We start from the raw sequence: 17,229 nt of genomic DNA, 5'->3' as shown, positions 1-17,229 counted from the left end.
TACAAATTTGCATCAGGACATTTGTTTTAGTTGTTCTATTGCCAGAATGTTTCTCTCGTGGTTATCTGCTTGGCAAATCTGCTTGACATCTACCGACAAATCACACAAATCTCACCTTCTCCATACCTCAACCACACTGTCATCCCTCAGGCCTTGTGTTGATATGTCAACTCTGCTTTCCATCTTGCTTCTTGCATCCTTACATAGTGCTGCAGTCTTGTAGTTATTATGTATATTTTATTATCCTTTTAATCCCTCACTTCATCATGTAAATTCCACAACAGCACTATTTGTCTGTTTTATTTCCTAATATATCACACATTTCTCAAATAGTGTCTGTCATATGTTAGTTTCTCAATTATTGCATGATATAAAATTAACTTTATCCTGAGCTCATTAAATCATGACTTTTCTATCTCTGTCCTCATATGACTTTTTCTCTGAATTTTTAGACTTCGGCTTTGTTGAATCGTTTCATAGAGGCTACTATTGTGTAAGTATAGCATTTTTATTCACCATTTTCATCAAGCTGTAACAAAATGCTTTTGCTGAATTTATATATAGAAAAGTATCCTTTTCCCTGTAGGGTCTTTGGATTGTCTTTCTGAACATTCATGTTTGTAGGAGCTGGACCTTCCTTAGGTTATCAGTTGGTAGGCATTTCAGGTTTCAAGTGACTAGTATATCATGTGCAAGGTTACTTGTGGCATTTCTTCTGTCCTCAGGATTTTGACGATAAATTTGTTTATCCTTACTTCTCACTAGGTAAGAAATAGCCACTCTTCAATTTTTCTGATTTAGAGGGATTCATTCTGAATACCTGGTCTGCCTCTGTAATTTCTTTACATCACATTTCTAAGAAGAGAACCGATTCCAGAGAAGTTCCTGTCACTATGTTATGTTTTTCCCCAGCTAAACAAAATGGATTCACTGTAGACCATGCCGTCAATCCTTGGGAAGCCGTTTATCAAATGACTTCTAGATCGATAGTCATAGACTTTTCGGCTTGCTACAGCAATTACTAATATTCAAGACCCATTGCATTTTGCTAAAACTCTGTCTACTTTTTAATGTGTTTTTCAGGGGTATTTATCTCTGTCCTAATTTACTTATATTCATGGCTTTCTTTAATCATGCACTTTCTGATTTTTAAGTGTATAGTATTTATTTAATTATTTCTATTGTTAAAAATCCAACAAAAACTACCAATATATCCATGTTAAATTAGATTTTTTTTGTGATAATCACTTCATGGCTTGAAAGTAATATATATTCTCTTTAAATATACATAACTCTCTGCATAACTACAAAATCTATTCTTTGTTAAAATTTTTTAAATTTTCTCTTTAAAGATTTAGCTATTTTACATCACATGTACTTTAAAAATCAACTGAATATCCCTACTCCAATCTATCTTTCTTTTATTCTTCCTTTTCTTCCTTCCTTTCTTTTCTTTCTGTACTGGAGATTGAACCCAGAATCTTGCACCTCACACAAACAAGGCTTGCACTAAGTTACAAATCGAGCACTCCATTTTAATTTATTTTGAAGCAGGTTCTTGCTTATCTCCCTGGCTGGTCTCAAACTTGTGATCCTCCTGCCTTGGCCTTCTGAGTTACTGGCATTATAGGGGCACACTTGGGTGTCTCTGGACAGCTCCCATCTTTTAGTTGCTATTAATTTTATTTTAATGTTTCTAATACAAAAATAATTTATATTTAATCAATGTATTAACATGTTAATCAGTTACCTGTTCAAAATTTGTGGCAGTTATTGATTGTTAGAGATCCAGTTTCTGTTTTGTGGAGTACTAGAACACTAACATTGTACTTGGCCAACTGGTATGTGGATCATGTGTTGTGCACTCCTAGCCTATAGATCCTTGTCATCTTCTGAATGTATCCTGGTTAATTGTTATAAAGTTTGCATTCTTAACACAAGGGGAAAGAGATAAACCCTTTGTTCCTTTTCTTGGTTCTACTACTTGGAACAATACAGTGGTAACTAGAGAGCCACTTTGTATAAGAATGAGAGTCACATACTTGTCTAAGATGCTGGAAAAGGAGTCCCCTTATTCTCCAGCACATATGTAACCACAACACTAAAATTGATCTGCTTGCTGTTATACTGTGGTGATCTGTAAGTTCAGGAGAAGGTCATTTCTGAGCTCCTGACTCACAGTACTAGTATAGTACAGAATCAAAAAGTCATCAGAAACCATTATTTATTTCATGCTTACAGGGCATTTCCAGGGTCAGGATTAAGAAGGGGTAGGAGGGAAACTTGATTCTCTCTGCTTCTATCCAAAATTTACGAAAGTTAAAAAAAATATTTAAGAAAGTGCTAAAATACTCAGTAATCAAGATTAGTGATACTTAATGCAGCATTAAAAAGCTAAATGAATGCAATATATTCATGAATAAAATATAAAAATACTTTAAATAAAAAGTGTTGTTTGTTTTTTTAGTTCACTAAATTATTGAGCATTGGGGATAATCTTTCCAATAATCTCATAATTCTGGATTTGTGGGTATTGACAGTAACTAGAGAATGATTTGGGTAATTTGAGATGTATATGTAATAATGTTTATAAATTGCTGAGTCTTAACTCATCTTTCTTCTTGGGCTAAGATATCAGAAGACTTTGTGTTAAGTGTGCAGGGGTTTACATTTCTCCTTTTGCCTCCAGTTTTACCTAGTTTAATTCTCACCTCAGTCCTGTGGGACACAGAAGTCTGCAATGGTTGGGGTTTTTTTTGCCCTCTTTCACAAAAGGGAACTTTTCTTATCTCATTTATCCACCTTCCACTCCTTGTTGTTTAGAAGTGACACTCGCTCTCGTTCATCATCTTCAGTGAATTCCTGCGTGCCTCTACAGCTCTAGGGATAAGAACAAACCAGATATGGCTTCTGTCCTGATCACTGCAGTGCATGCTAATTCCAGATGTTGTCTTGTTTGGAGCCTGTGCCTGTCATATCATTTCTATGACACTTTATGAACCATTTCTACATGTTTTTGGGAAGGGGTGTATGGAAAGTGAACACACATAATTACATTAACCACACACTGTATAAGTACAGAGTGCATGTGCTAGAATCAAGCCCAGAGTTTTGCACATGCTCTTCCTCTGAACTATAGTCCCAGCCCCTGATCTTTCATATTTGTAATATATGATGAAACTGAACTCTAGAGAGGGGGGGATGGCTTTTATAAGAGAGAGGCCTCTGATGATGTCGTTTCCTATCTTATGCTTCTGATATGTGCTTATTTAAAGGTTTCCACTGGAGGGAAAGACAGAATTAAATATACCTAATTAGAAATTATTAAAATACAACACTAGGTGGTATAGGCCTATAATCCTAGCTATGCAGGATGCTGAGGCAGGAGGATCCAAAGCCTGAGGTCACCCTGGGCAATTTAATGAGATCCTGTTTCAAAATAAAGAGTAAAAGGACTAGGAGTGTAGCTCAGCAGCACAGTGCCCAGGATTCAATCCCTAGTACCACAAACAAAACAAAACAGAAAAACGACTTAATATTAAGGCACACATATCAAGGGCAATTTACTACATCTCTTGCTGTCTTATTATCAAGAACTGAATACCTTTGCAAAGCTATTTTTCCTCTTGTGCTAGTTGATCTAATTATCCAACCCTGCAAGGGGAAAATGTTATTTATTAGGTGTACGTTTCTTTTTAGTTTCTTCCTGCAGTGTGATTCCTTCAGTGGAGTCACACTGGCATAAAATTTCTATTATAAGAAGCTATTCATTTCTCTGGTTCTTTTCTCAGTTTTTTTTACAAAAGATAGAAAATAACTACTTCCATTTCAAATATTTCCCTAAGTTGCAAAAGCTTAAAGTGCCAGTGATTATCTCAGATAAGTCCTAAATTAATATTCAACAGCTCATTAGATGCAATGTAGTTTGAAACATATATCATGCACATCATTGAAAAATCTTTAGTATAAGTTCATGGAAAAACCTATTTACTTTCACAGTTTTATATTTGGAAAAAATGAGAGTCTGAAGAAATAAGGCAATTTCTAAGTAATGCAATATTTAATCTGAAATATCACTTTTTTTTCCTGATGGTAACTTGGTAGACATTTTTTTTAAAGGATAAAGAAAATCTTCTAACTTTATATTCAGAAAGCATAGCCATTGCCTATTGGGAGAATTAACCCAAATTTACTAAAACATGATAGTAACATAACAAAATATGATTGCTATTATGTTAGTATTTATTTTCCCATCATTTTATAACATTGTGATTTTCTGCAAAGTACTTTTGCATGGATAGAGATTGTGTATTTGTTAGGTTAAACTACAGAGTACAGTTATCATTCAAAGAAAAATAACTCCTATTAGGTAGTCCATATTCCACAGGGTATAGTTAAAAAAAGTTCTATTTTGTCTTCAATACCAGAATTTTCTTATTTGCTATGTATAATATGAGAAATAAGTTTTACTGATGCAAATAGAGACCAGTTGAGTATTTTTAATATTAAAAATGGGTTCTTACTGATAATTTATTAAAAAATAAAAATAAAAACGAATGAGTAAACTATTTTAGAGATTTCCACTGCTGTTGCCTTTACAGGCTATATAACAACAAGATTTACAGTTATTACCTTTATAAATGATACCCTAGGTTGTCAGTCTTGAACTTGAGGATTTTGGATGCCCAATTCCTTTTTTTATCCTTAACTTTTTTCATTGGGTGTATTTAATTCATACAACATACTGTTTCCATATACATTTACATAGTGAAATGATTATCACAGTTAAACAAATTAACATACTAATGCCTTTGGCATTTACTTCATTTTTGTAGTAAAAGCACCTCAACGTACTTTCTTGGTAACTTTTCAGTGTAGGATTCAATGTTATTAACAATAGTCTTCATGCTATACATTAGATTTCTAGACTCACTCATTCTACACAACTACATATTTGTATCCTTTGACTTACTTTCTATTTCTTCTTGGGGGACTCCTAATATCTAAACAATAATGACCAACTAATTTTCTACATGGGCACCAAGAAGAAACAATGAGGAAAACATAGTTTCCCAGTAAATGGTACTGGGTGATATCTGCATGTGAACAAATGAAACTGGACTCATGTTACATAGAGTAATAATTCAACTCAAAATTGAAAAATACGGGGGGGAGCCAAGATGGCGGACTAGAGGGCGGCTGCATTTCACGTTGCTCCAGGACTCAAGATTGAAAAGAGGAGATAGTGAGAGACTTGGGACCAACTCAAAGCTGCCAGGTGAGTCTCTCCCATTGGGGAGGTGTCCCGATGGGGCGGTAGCCCCGGAACGCAGGGAATTTGTGAAGTGGAATTGCTCGGCGAGACGCCCCTCCCTCCGCTGGAGCGGTAAACATGGACAACTGGGATCATCGTAGAGGAGGCGGCTCAGCACAGTGCTTGGACTCGGAGCAACCACTGGGGCTCCGGGTGGCTGCCTGAGGAGGAGCTGCATGGCGAGCTGTTTAGACCCAGAACGACCGCTTCTGAACACCGGGGGGTTGCCCGGAGGAAGAGGAGAAGCCCGGCGGGTCGCTTGGTCTGGGAGTGACTGCATCAGAGCCACAGGGAGTTGCCAGAGGAGGAGTTGCGTGGTGAGCTGTTTGAACTCAGAGTGAGTGCTCCTGAACACCGGGAGGATGCCCGGAGGAAGAGGAGGAGTGCGGCGGGCTACTTGACCTAGGAGTGACTGCATCAGAGCCACAGGCAGTTGCCAGAGGAGGAGGCGAGTGGTGAGTTGATTGGACTAAAAGCGACTGCTCCTGAACACTGGTGGCCTGCCTGGAGGAGGAGCATGGTGGGTCACTTGGTCTCAGAGCCACCGCTCCTGAACACCTGGGGGGCTACCCCAAGGAGGAGGAGGAGGAAAAGGGCGGGTCACTTGGACTTGGAGTGACTGCCTAGGGCGACGGGTGGTTGGCGGGAGGAGGAGACCCGAAGTGAGTTGTTTGGACTCCTAGTGACTGCGTCGGAAACCCGGTGGCTGTCCAGAGGAGGAGGTGTGTGGCGGGTCTCTGGGTCTTGGAGCTATTGTACGGGGCTCCAGGTGGTGGCTCAGAGGAGGGGCTGCATAGCCAGGCGATTGGTGCAGAGCAGGGTCCCAGGAGCTAGGTGGCTTCTTGCTGGAAGAGCCGCACAGAGACACGCCTAGGGGCGGAGCGAAGTTTCCAGGGCTGCGGGCAGATTCTCTGGGAGATGCAGCCTAAGGAGTCTCGCCTGCAAAGGGTGAGGCTCCCAGGCCCAGGATGTAGGTCCGGGCCCCTGGGATCGTTGCAGAGGAAGACAGCCCAGCCCAGGCGGTAGTTGTAGATTGAGGGGAACCTCTAGGAGGGCAACTGACCAGCGAGACGTCCCCACCGAGTGAGTCTTCCCGGCTGGGGGAGGTTTTCCCACAGGGACGGTAAAACCAGAGACACAGGCACAAACAGGCTTTGCCTCAGCCCGCAGTCTAGTTCCCCATTGGATGACCATTGGTCAACAAGTGGAGGCACCTCTGCCCACTAGCAGGGAATATACGCCACCTGAGCGTCACCACCCCTAGAGAGGCAGCTTCTTCGTGGAGCTCTGCATTATCAACCTCCTCCAAGACTTCAGGCTACTGAAGGATAAGAGGGGATATACTAGCAATCTTCAGGGACATTATAAGTTGATAGAGGAAATCTGCAATATCTTAATGACCCAGTGATTCCTGAACAATATGACAAAACAAGGGAAGAAAATGCCCCAAACAAATCTAGATGTTACATCAATAAAATCCAACGACAGCATGACAGAAGAAATGACAGAAAGGGAGTTCAGAATGTACATAATTAAAATGATTAGGGAAGCAAACGATGAGATGAAAGAGCAAATGCAGGCATTGAATGATCGCACCAATCGACAGTTAACAGAGCAAATTCAGGAAGCAAAAGATCATTTCAATAAAGAGTTAGAGATATTGAAAAAAAACCAAACAGAAATCCTTGAAATGTAGGAAACAATAAACCAAATTAAGAACTCCATAGAAAGCATAACCAATAGGATAGAACACCTGGAAGACAGAACTTCAGATATTGAAGACAAAATATTTAACCTCGAAAACAAAGTTGAACAAACAGAGAAGATGGTGAGAAATCATGAACAGAATCTCCAAGAACTATGGGATATCATGAAAAGGTCAAATTTGAGAATTATTGGGATTGAGGAAGGCTTAGAGAAACAAACCAAAGGAATGAACAATCTATTTGAAGAAATAATATCAGAAAATTTCCCAAATCTGAAGAATGAAATGGAAAATCAAGTCCAAGAGGCTTATAGGACTCCAAATACACAAAATTACAACAGACCCACACCAAGGCACATTATAATGAAAATAACTAACATACAAAATAAAGACAGAATTTTAAAGGCTGTGAGAGAAAAGAACTAAATTACATTCAGGGGGAAGCCAATACGGATATCAGCAGATTTTTCAATCCAGACCCTAAAAGCTAGAAGGGCCTGGAAAAACATTTTTCAAGCTCTGAAAGAAAATGGATGCCAATCAAGAATCTCATACCCAGCAAAACTTACCTTCAAATTTGACGATGAAATAAAATCATTCCATGATAAACAAAAGCTAAAAGAATTTACAAAAAGAAAGCCAGCATTACAGAACATTCTCAGCAAAATATTTCATGAGGAAGAGATAAAAAGCAAAGAAGCAAATCAGCAAAAGGAGGAATTATCCTAAAGGAACTGTCAAATAAAGGAGGAACCAAGATGTGTCAAAAATTTTAAATATGAACCAAATGACCGGGAATACAAATCATATCTCAATAATAATCCTGAATGTTAATGGCCTGAATTCATCAATCAAAAGACATAGACTGGCAGATTGGATTAAAAAGAAAGATCCAACAATATGTTGCCTGCAAGAGACTCACCTCATAGAAAGAGATACCCATAGACTAAAGGTGAAAGGATGGGGAAAAACATACCATGCACATGGACTCAGCAAAAAAGGTGGAGTATCCATCCTCATTTCAGATAATGTGGACTTCAAGCCAAAGTTAGAAGGGATAAAGAAGGACATTTCATACTGCTTAAGGGAAGCATAAATCAGCAAGATATAACAATCATAAACATCTATGCCCCAAACAGTGGCTCATCCATGTATGTTAAACAAATCCTTCTCAATTTTAGAAACCAAATAAACCATAACACAATGATACTAGGTGATTTTAACACGCCTCTCTCACCACTGGACAGATCTTCCAAACAAAAATTGAACAAAGAAACCATAGATCTCAATAACACAACCAATAATTTAGACTTAACAGACATTTATAGAATATACCATCCAACCAAGAGCGAATACACTTTCTTCTCAGCAGCACATGGATCCTTCTCTAAAATAGATCATATATTATGCCACAAAGCTAATGTCAGCAAATACAAGAAGATAGAGACACTGCCTTGTATTCTATCAGATCATAATGGATTGAAGTTACAAATTAATGAAAGAGTAAAAAACAGAAACTACTCCAACACCTGGAGATTAAACAATATGCTACTATATGATGAATGGATAACAGAAGATATTAGGAAGGAAATTAAAAAATTCTTAGAGGTAAACGAGAACAAAGAAACTTCATATCAAAATCTCTGGGACACTATGAAAGCAGTACTTAGAGGAAGATTTATTTCATGGAGCGCATTTAATAAAAGAACTAAAACTCAAAAAATAAATGACCTAACACTTTAGCTCAAAGCCCTAGAAAAAGAAGAACAGACCAACACCAAAAGTAGTAGAAGAGAGGAAATAGTTAAACTGAGAGCTGAAATCAACGAAATTGAAACGAAAGAAACAATACAAAAAATTGACAAAATAAATAGTTGGTTCTTCGAAAAAATAAACAAATCGATAAACCTTTAGCCACACTAACAAAGAGAAGATGAGAGAAAACCCAAATCACTAAAATTCGGAATGAACAAGGAAATATCACAACAGACACGACTGAAATACAAAACATAATTAGAAGCTATTTTGAAAATCTATACTCCAACAATTTAGAAAATTTTGAAGACATCAACAGGTTTCTAGAGACATATGAATTGCCTAAACTGAACGAGGAGGACATACACAATTTAAATAGACCAATTTCAAGTAATGAAATAGAAGAAGTCATCAAAAGCCTTCCAACAAAGAAAAGCCCAGGACCAGATGGGTTCTCAGCCGAGTTCTACAAAACTTTTAAAGAAGAGCTCATTCCAATACTCATCAAACTATTCCGTGAAATAGAAGAGGAGGGAACCCTCCCAAACTCGTTCTATGAAGCCAATATTACCCTGATACCTAAACCAGACAGAGACACATCAAGGAAAGAAAATTTCAGACCAATATACTTAATGAACATCGACGCAAAAATTCTCAACAAAATTTTAGCAAATTGCATACAAAAACATATTAAAAGATAGTGCACCATGATCAAGTGGGTTTCATCCCAGGGATGCAAGGTTGGTTCAACATCAGGAAATCAATAAATGTCATTCACCATATCAATAGACTTAAAGTCAAGAATCACATGATTATTTCGATAGATGCAGAAAAAGCATTTGATAAAATACAGCACCCCTTCATGCTCAAAACACTAGAAAAAATAGGGATAGTGGGAACATTCCTTAACATTGTAAAGGCCATCTACGCTAAACCAATGGCTAATATCATTCTAAATGGTGAAAAACTGAAAGCATTCCCTCTAAAAACTGGAACAAGTCAGGGATGCCCTCTTTCACCACTTCTATTCAATATCGTCCTTGAAACTCTAGCCAGAGCAATTAGACAGACCAAAGAAATTAAAGGGATACGAATAGGAAAAGAAGAACTCAAACTATCCCTATTTGCTGATGATATGATGGTATACTTAGAGGAACCAGGAAATTCCACCACCAGAAAACTTTTAGATCTCATAAGTGAATTCAGTAAAGTAGCGGGATATAAGATCAATGCACATAAATCTAAGGCATTTTTATACATAAGCGATGAATCTTCAGAAAGAGAAATTAGGAAAACTACCCCATTCACAATAGCTTCGAAAAAATAAAGTATTTGGGAATCAATCTCACAAAAGAGGTGAAAGACCTCTACAATGAGAACTACAGAACACTAAAGAAAGAAATTCAAGAAAACCTTAGAAGATGGAAAGATCTCCCATGTTCTTGGATAGGAAGAATTAATATTGTCAAAATGGCCATACTACCAAAAGTGCTATACAGATTCAATGCAATTCCAATTAAAATCCCAATGATGTACCTCACAGAAATAGAGCAAGCAATTATGAAATTCATCTGGAAGAATAAAAAACCCAGAATAGCTAAAGCAATCCTTGGCAGAAAGAGTGAAGCAGGGGTTATCGCAATACCAGATCTTCAACTCTACTACAAAGCAATAGTAACAAAAACGGCATGGTATTGGTACCAAAATAGAAAGGTGGATCAATGGTACAGAATAGAGGACACGGACACAAACCCAAATAAATACAATTTTCTCATACTAGACAAAGGGGACAAAAATATGCAATGGAGAAAAGATAGCCTCTTCAACAAATGGTGCTGGGAGAATTGGAAATCCATATGCAACAGAATGAAACTAAACCCATATCTCTCACCATGCACCAAACTAAACTCAAAATGGATTAAGGATCTTGGAATCAGACCAGAGACCTTGCATCTTATAGAAGAAAAAGTAGGTCCAGAGCTTCAACATGTCGGCTTAGGACCAGACTTCCTCAACAGGACTCCCATAGTACAAGAAATAAAAGCAAGAATTAATAACTGGGATAGATTCAAACTAAAAAGCTTTCTCTGAGCAAAGGAAACTATCAGCAATGTGAAGAAAGAGCCTACAGAGTAGGAGAAAATCTTTGCCAATCATACTTCAGATAGAGCGCTAATCTCCAGAATCTATAAAGAACTCAAAAACTCTACACCAAGAATGTAAGTAATCCAATTGACAAATGGGCTAAAGAAATGAATAGACACTTCACAGAAGAAGATCTACAAGCAATCAACAAACATATGGAAAAATGTTCAACATCTCTAGTAATAAGAGAAATGCAAATCAAAACCACCCTAAGATTCCATCTCACCCCAATTAGAATGGCGATTATCAAGAATACAAGCAACAACAGGTGTTGGCGAGGATGTGGGGAGAAAGGTACACTCTTACATTGCTGGTGGGGCTGCAAATTAGTGCAGCCACTCTGGAAAGCAGTGTGGAGATTCCTTAGAAAACTTGGAATGGAACCACCATTTGACCCAGCTATCCCACTCCTTGGCCTATACCCAAAGGACTTAAAATCAGCGTATTACAGAGATACAGCCACATCAATGTTCATAGCTGCTCAGTTCACAATAGCCAGATTGTGGAACCAACCTAGATGTCCTTCAATTGATGAATGGATAAAGAAATGTGGTATATATATACAATGGAATATTACTCAGCCATAAAGAACGATAAAATTATGGCATTTGCAGGCAAATGGATGAAACTGGAGAATATCATGCTAAGTGAGATCAGCCAATCTCAAAAAACCAAAGGAAGAATGATATCGCTAATAAGTGGATGATGACACATAATGGGGGGTGGGAAGGGTTAGTGTTGGGGTTGGAGCTGGGTTTAGGGAGGGGGAAAAAAAAATGAAAAATACTGTTATGGTTTAGCTCATGTGTAATGCAAGAAGGTGAAATGCTTGGATTATGAGAACCTTTATTCAAACAGTGAATTAATCCCAGATAGGGATTAGTGACTGAAGGCAGGTAGGCTGTGACTGGAGGAGGTGGGTCCCTGGGGGTATGACTTTGGGGTTTAGATCTTGTCCTTGTTGAGCAAGTTCTCTCTCTACTTCTTGGTGGCCATGTCCTGACCTGCTTTTCTTTGCCACATTATTCCACCATGGTGTTCTGCATTAATTTGTGACCCAAAGAATGGAGCTGGCTGTATACAGACAGAGACCTATGAAACCATGAGCCCCAAAACAAGCTTTTCCTCCTCTAATTGTTCTTGTCACGTCTTTTGGTTCGGGTAATGAAAAAATCTTACTAAAACACACACATAAACTAAGACTTGAAACTTTCCTAGAGGCAAACAGTAGAAAACTATTTGATAACTGATGTTTGCAATTGTTTACCATCCGACTCAAAAGTCAGTCAACGAAATAAAAAATAGACAAATGGGATTACTTCATACTAAAAAAGTGTTTGAATAATAATGAAAAATTTAGATACCTAAACTTTTCATTAAAATATTATAGCTTAATTTAGTAATAATGATCTGCAATGACAATTTTAATTTTTCTAGGCCAATCTTGCATGCTTTTAATTATATTTAAAACCCCTGTTCATAATCAATTGATGATAAAACCTGTTAACAAAAATACAAAAATCTCCTGATATGTTAAAATTATAAAATTTAAAATTTTGATGAGCATATAGTCCTTGCCTAAGTCTCAACTGAATGTGTGTGATTTTGTTACTCTTGTAATTTGATTTGATTTATCTTCTTCACCTTCATTATTTAAGAGCTTATCAACTTGACATGTAATTATTACCCTAATCTAACTGGTAAGTATAAAAATCTTTGAAGAGTGCTTTGCACTTAATGAACACTTGGAAATATTGTGTGAATTTCATTAAAATCAAATGTTGATAGCATTGCAAAATTTTATGATTTTCTGCAAAAGTATAAGTACATCCTTAGTCCAGATTATGATTTATTCCCTCAATTGTTTTTAATATCATTAAAAACTTCAAAAATCTGTTTGAGGACTTATTTTAAGTGTTTGTTTAGACATGATTTTAATGGAAATCTCCAACAGTAAACCTCCATCATTAACTACATAGAAAGTATTTTCTAGAAATGAACTAAATAAAGGAGACAAAAACAAAACCGATAATAAGGCTGGAATTAGTCCCTGCCTTGCCAAATTCTCCATATTGAATATGCGAAGTTAATTTAACATACTTAAGATGCCAGTTCCTTATTTGATAAATGGTTGGAACTGTGTTTTAACTAATTTAACGTTAATGAGACAGAAGGACAGTGTTTGGCATAGAGTTAAGTCCTCAGTATTAAATATCTGCTTTTGTCAGTAATTTTACTGTTACATCAAAACTTCTTCTTATCTAAATATTTATTCTTATCCATGAGTGAAAGGGCCCAAGAGGCAATACCATGAGCTGAACGTCTTTGATAATTTGAAAAAAAAAAAAAAAAAGAAAAGACTTTACTGAGGCATAATTTGTATACTTCAAACTAATATATTTTAGCAGAAAATTCTGAACTTTGAAAAAGTCACACATTTTTGGAACTGTCACAGCAATCACTACATATAACTGTTGCATCATCTCTAGACCCAGTGTGGTCAATGCTTCTCCATCGAGCTGTGCTTCTAAAAACACTGTTCTGTTTTCTTACCCTATAGGTTTGATTTAGCCTAGAGGACACGAATATAAATTTACAGAATGTAGGCTTTTAAAAATTTTTTTCAGGTATGATTGAAATACAGCACTCTATACCTATTTAATGTCAACAATTTGATGAGTTTAGAGTTAAATACACCCTTATGAAACTATTGCCATAATGTATGCTATAAACCTATCCTTCACTACTGAAAATTTCTCCCATATTCTTTATATATTATTTTATTATCTTGTAATAAGAACCCTTACCATAAAATTTACTCCCTTAATAAGATCTTAAATATAGAAAACAGTATTATTAACTCTAGGCATTATACTACGCAGTAAATCTCTAGAAATTATTTTGTGTAACTGAAATTTTGAAAGCTTTGATTAATACTTCATCATTTTCCCTCCCCTCAGCATATGGCAGTCATCATTTCACTCTCTACTTAAATTAGTTAGAGTATTTTAGATTCCACCTTTAATTGGCATCAAATGCTATTTGTCTTTCTCTTTCTAGCTGGTTTCATTTAGCATAATGGCATCCAGGTTCAACGATATGGTTCCAAATGACAAGATTTACTTTTTCTTATAAGGTTGTGTAGTATTTCATGGTAGGAATATACCACATTTTCTCCATCTATCCATTCATCCATCAATGGACATTTCGGTTGCTTCCATGTCTTGACTATTGTGAATAATGCTGCGAGGAACGTGGGAGCGAAGCTGTCCCTTCAAAATACTGATTTCATTTCCTTTTGGTAAAAAACCAGAATTGGGATTGCTAGTGGGTCATGTGGTAGTTTGATTTTTAATTTTTTGGAGTTTCCCATGCTATTTTCAATAATAACTGTAACAATTTTACTCTTGCCAATAATGTGAAGAAATTTTTTTTCACATTCTCATTAAAATGTAATATCTTTTTGCTCAATAATAGCCATCCTAACAGGATGAGGTGACATCTCATTGTGGTTTTGATCTGAATTTCCATGATGATTAGTAGCACTGAGCAACTTCTCTTGTACCTATTGCCCATTTGTGAGTCTTCTTCAGTATGTAGGCTTTTGAATCTGATGCTTCCACTTATCAAAATTAATTTCAGTTTAATTCATGTTGTTGTGCATAGCAGTGGTTATTTCTTACTAAAGAGTAAACCATTTTGTGTGGATAGTTTTCATCCATGAACTAACTAAAGCCTTTAGTTTTTTTCTGTCATTAGTAATTATAAATTAACCTTCCATGGGCATACAGCTGTCTATGTCTCTTTATCTATCTCTATATTGATCTGACTGTAATCATGTGAAAATAGTGCTAATAATAATAACAGTAGATTGGGAGAAAAGAAACTACTGCTGTTTTATTCTGTCTTTTCATTGTCTTTAGTATGTAAAATTTGGACTTTTTTTCATGATTATCTACAAGCTAAGGAAGAGATTAGGCTCAAATTTCAGAGGTCAGAATCAATGAATACCTTACTTTTTATTCAAATACAAAAAGTGTAAGGACAGTGGGAATAGTTTGATATTTGGTAAATTATAAGCCCAATATAATAAAAATAACAAAAATGTATTTCTGCATGTTTCATGAAGTGATTTATAACTACTGACTTCAATAGTAGATGCTGACCTAAGTAGGTTCTAATCCATCACTTTTGAAGATCATTGTTTGACACTTTTCACAAGAAGATTCAGACTTCTACATAATATGTGCACATAGCAAATATAACCCACATTAGAGCAAAGTACATTGATATCTACAGTGACAATATGGATATATGAAATCAATATTGAATAATGATAATTAGATATCTGTGCATACCATTTTGTTTGCATTTCTTTGTATTATTAAATATTCTAAATAATTGCATAATCATAAAATAATAGAGTTAAGAGTAAGAAAAGGGACAAATGCAATTAAAAACATGTTTTTAGTCATAAAATTTGATAAAATAAAGTCATAATTATGAAATATGTTATAAGAGAAGACATAACTATATTAAATAGTTATGATTTCCCCTCTGATGAAAGACAGTTCAAAAATATTACTTTTGTTCTAAAGCTTCAAATTCTATTAGATTTCTTCTGGCTCAGGTTTTATGATAGGAGAAAATAATATGAACCTTAATATATTTTTGTCTTTGGGAAAAAAAATAAGAATATCAAACAAAGAGTAAAAATGGCTTTCATATTTCATCAGAACAGCCGTGCACTATGAGAACCTGTGATATAAAAGACTAGATGATAAATAACTAGTCTTTTATTAAAAACAAGAAAATTTCTTTCTGAGGTCCAGAGCTTTCCAAAACAAAATATTTAATTTTATTTGACATTTTTTTTCTTTTCTTTCCTTTGGTACACTTTATCACTTTTTGAATAAGTAGAAGCTGTGAATTAAGGAGTAATTTTTTTTTTTTTTCACTGATGAAGTTATGCCTACACCTTACCAAAGTTGAAACCCCGTCATTGCCTTAGGAAGGGTATGGAGTTGCTCGTCTTTGAGATGTGGAGATGGCTCTGTAAGCTAGAATTGCCTATATTGTCTAGAAGTCTAGAGTGGTTGAGGTTCCCCTTGACTTGTGGTTATTAAAATAACCACAGTTTGTAATGCAAACTGAATTTAAAAATCACTTAAAAGTCACTATCAAGTTGTAAGCTCTTCTTTTCTATTTCCATAAATTACTGTAAAGCTCTAAATTTCATATTCCTACAATATTTTATCGAAAGAAGATTGTTAAGAAAAAACTTTTCTTAGTTTCTTCTTATAAAGAAGAAAAATATTTCAAGATTAAATTCTAAGCAGACAATAAATTATATCATAATCTGCCTTGAAGCTTCACTGGCCTCTTTATCTCATCTAATGGAATAGGTTTAATTAGGATATAGTTAACCATATTAAGGTCACACCTGGAACTGTTCCTAATTAAAATTTGAAAATGCAAGGGGGGTTATTAGTTCAATTTTACCACACAGCAAGCTTAACATGGCAATCAATGAATATCATAGTTTTCTTCTTAATTTTAATGTTAAGAAAATATAAAACAAAATTTTAAACAATTATTTTCTTCAATCTACTACAAACATGTGTGTTCAAACTTGGTATATCCTATTTGTTACATTCAGATCTTAAGTTTTTAAACAAAAAAAGCATGTGTATCCATGTCTAAGTCATAGTTAATGAGATTTTTAGGTACATGTATTGTAAACCAGAGTTCTATTATGTCACCAGTTCATTGAATCTGCAATCTTCTGCAGATATATCTTTAGGTGTGTTTTAATTCTTTCACAGTCATGGTTCCCTTACAGACAATATATTTTTCTTCTTAATTTGCAAGTGCCCTTTGTACTGTATTATTTTGAATCAGTCTGCCATTTAGTTTGTAGTCTATTATTTTGCATATTATCTAAGAAACATATACCTTGTTAAATATTGGGTAGAGTTTCCCCATAAAACTCATCCCAGAAACAGTGGGACAAAACAACCTCTCTATAAACTTACCACATGGTGTGATTATCTCAAGTTCTATACCCAATGTTAATCTCCATTTCTTTATTCCCTCAAATCTAGGTCCTTCTTGAACATTAGTTTTGCTCAATTATGTGATCTTGGATTTTGAACTTGTAGTTGATAACATTCTTCCCTTTGATTTGCCAGGACATAATAGCTCAATTACTTGTGTTTTTCCTTCAGATACTTCTCCTGGATTGATAGGGTTCCTACTGGTTAAACCTTTCCACCATGCTGACCAGTGACAATAGATGGCATATCAGATG

Source organism: Sciurus carolinensis, chromosome 2 (assembly GCF_902686445.1).
Source record: "Sciurus carolinensis chromosome 2, mSciCar1.2, whole genome shotgun sequence".
Lineage (NCBI taxonomy): Eukaryota > Metazoa > Chordata > Mammalia > Rodentia > Sciuridae > Sciurus > Sciurus carolinensis.
This window is presented reverse-complemented; position numbering follows the sequence as displayed.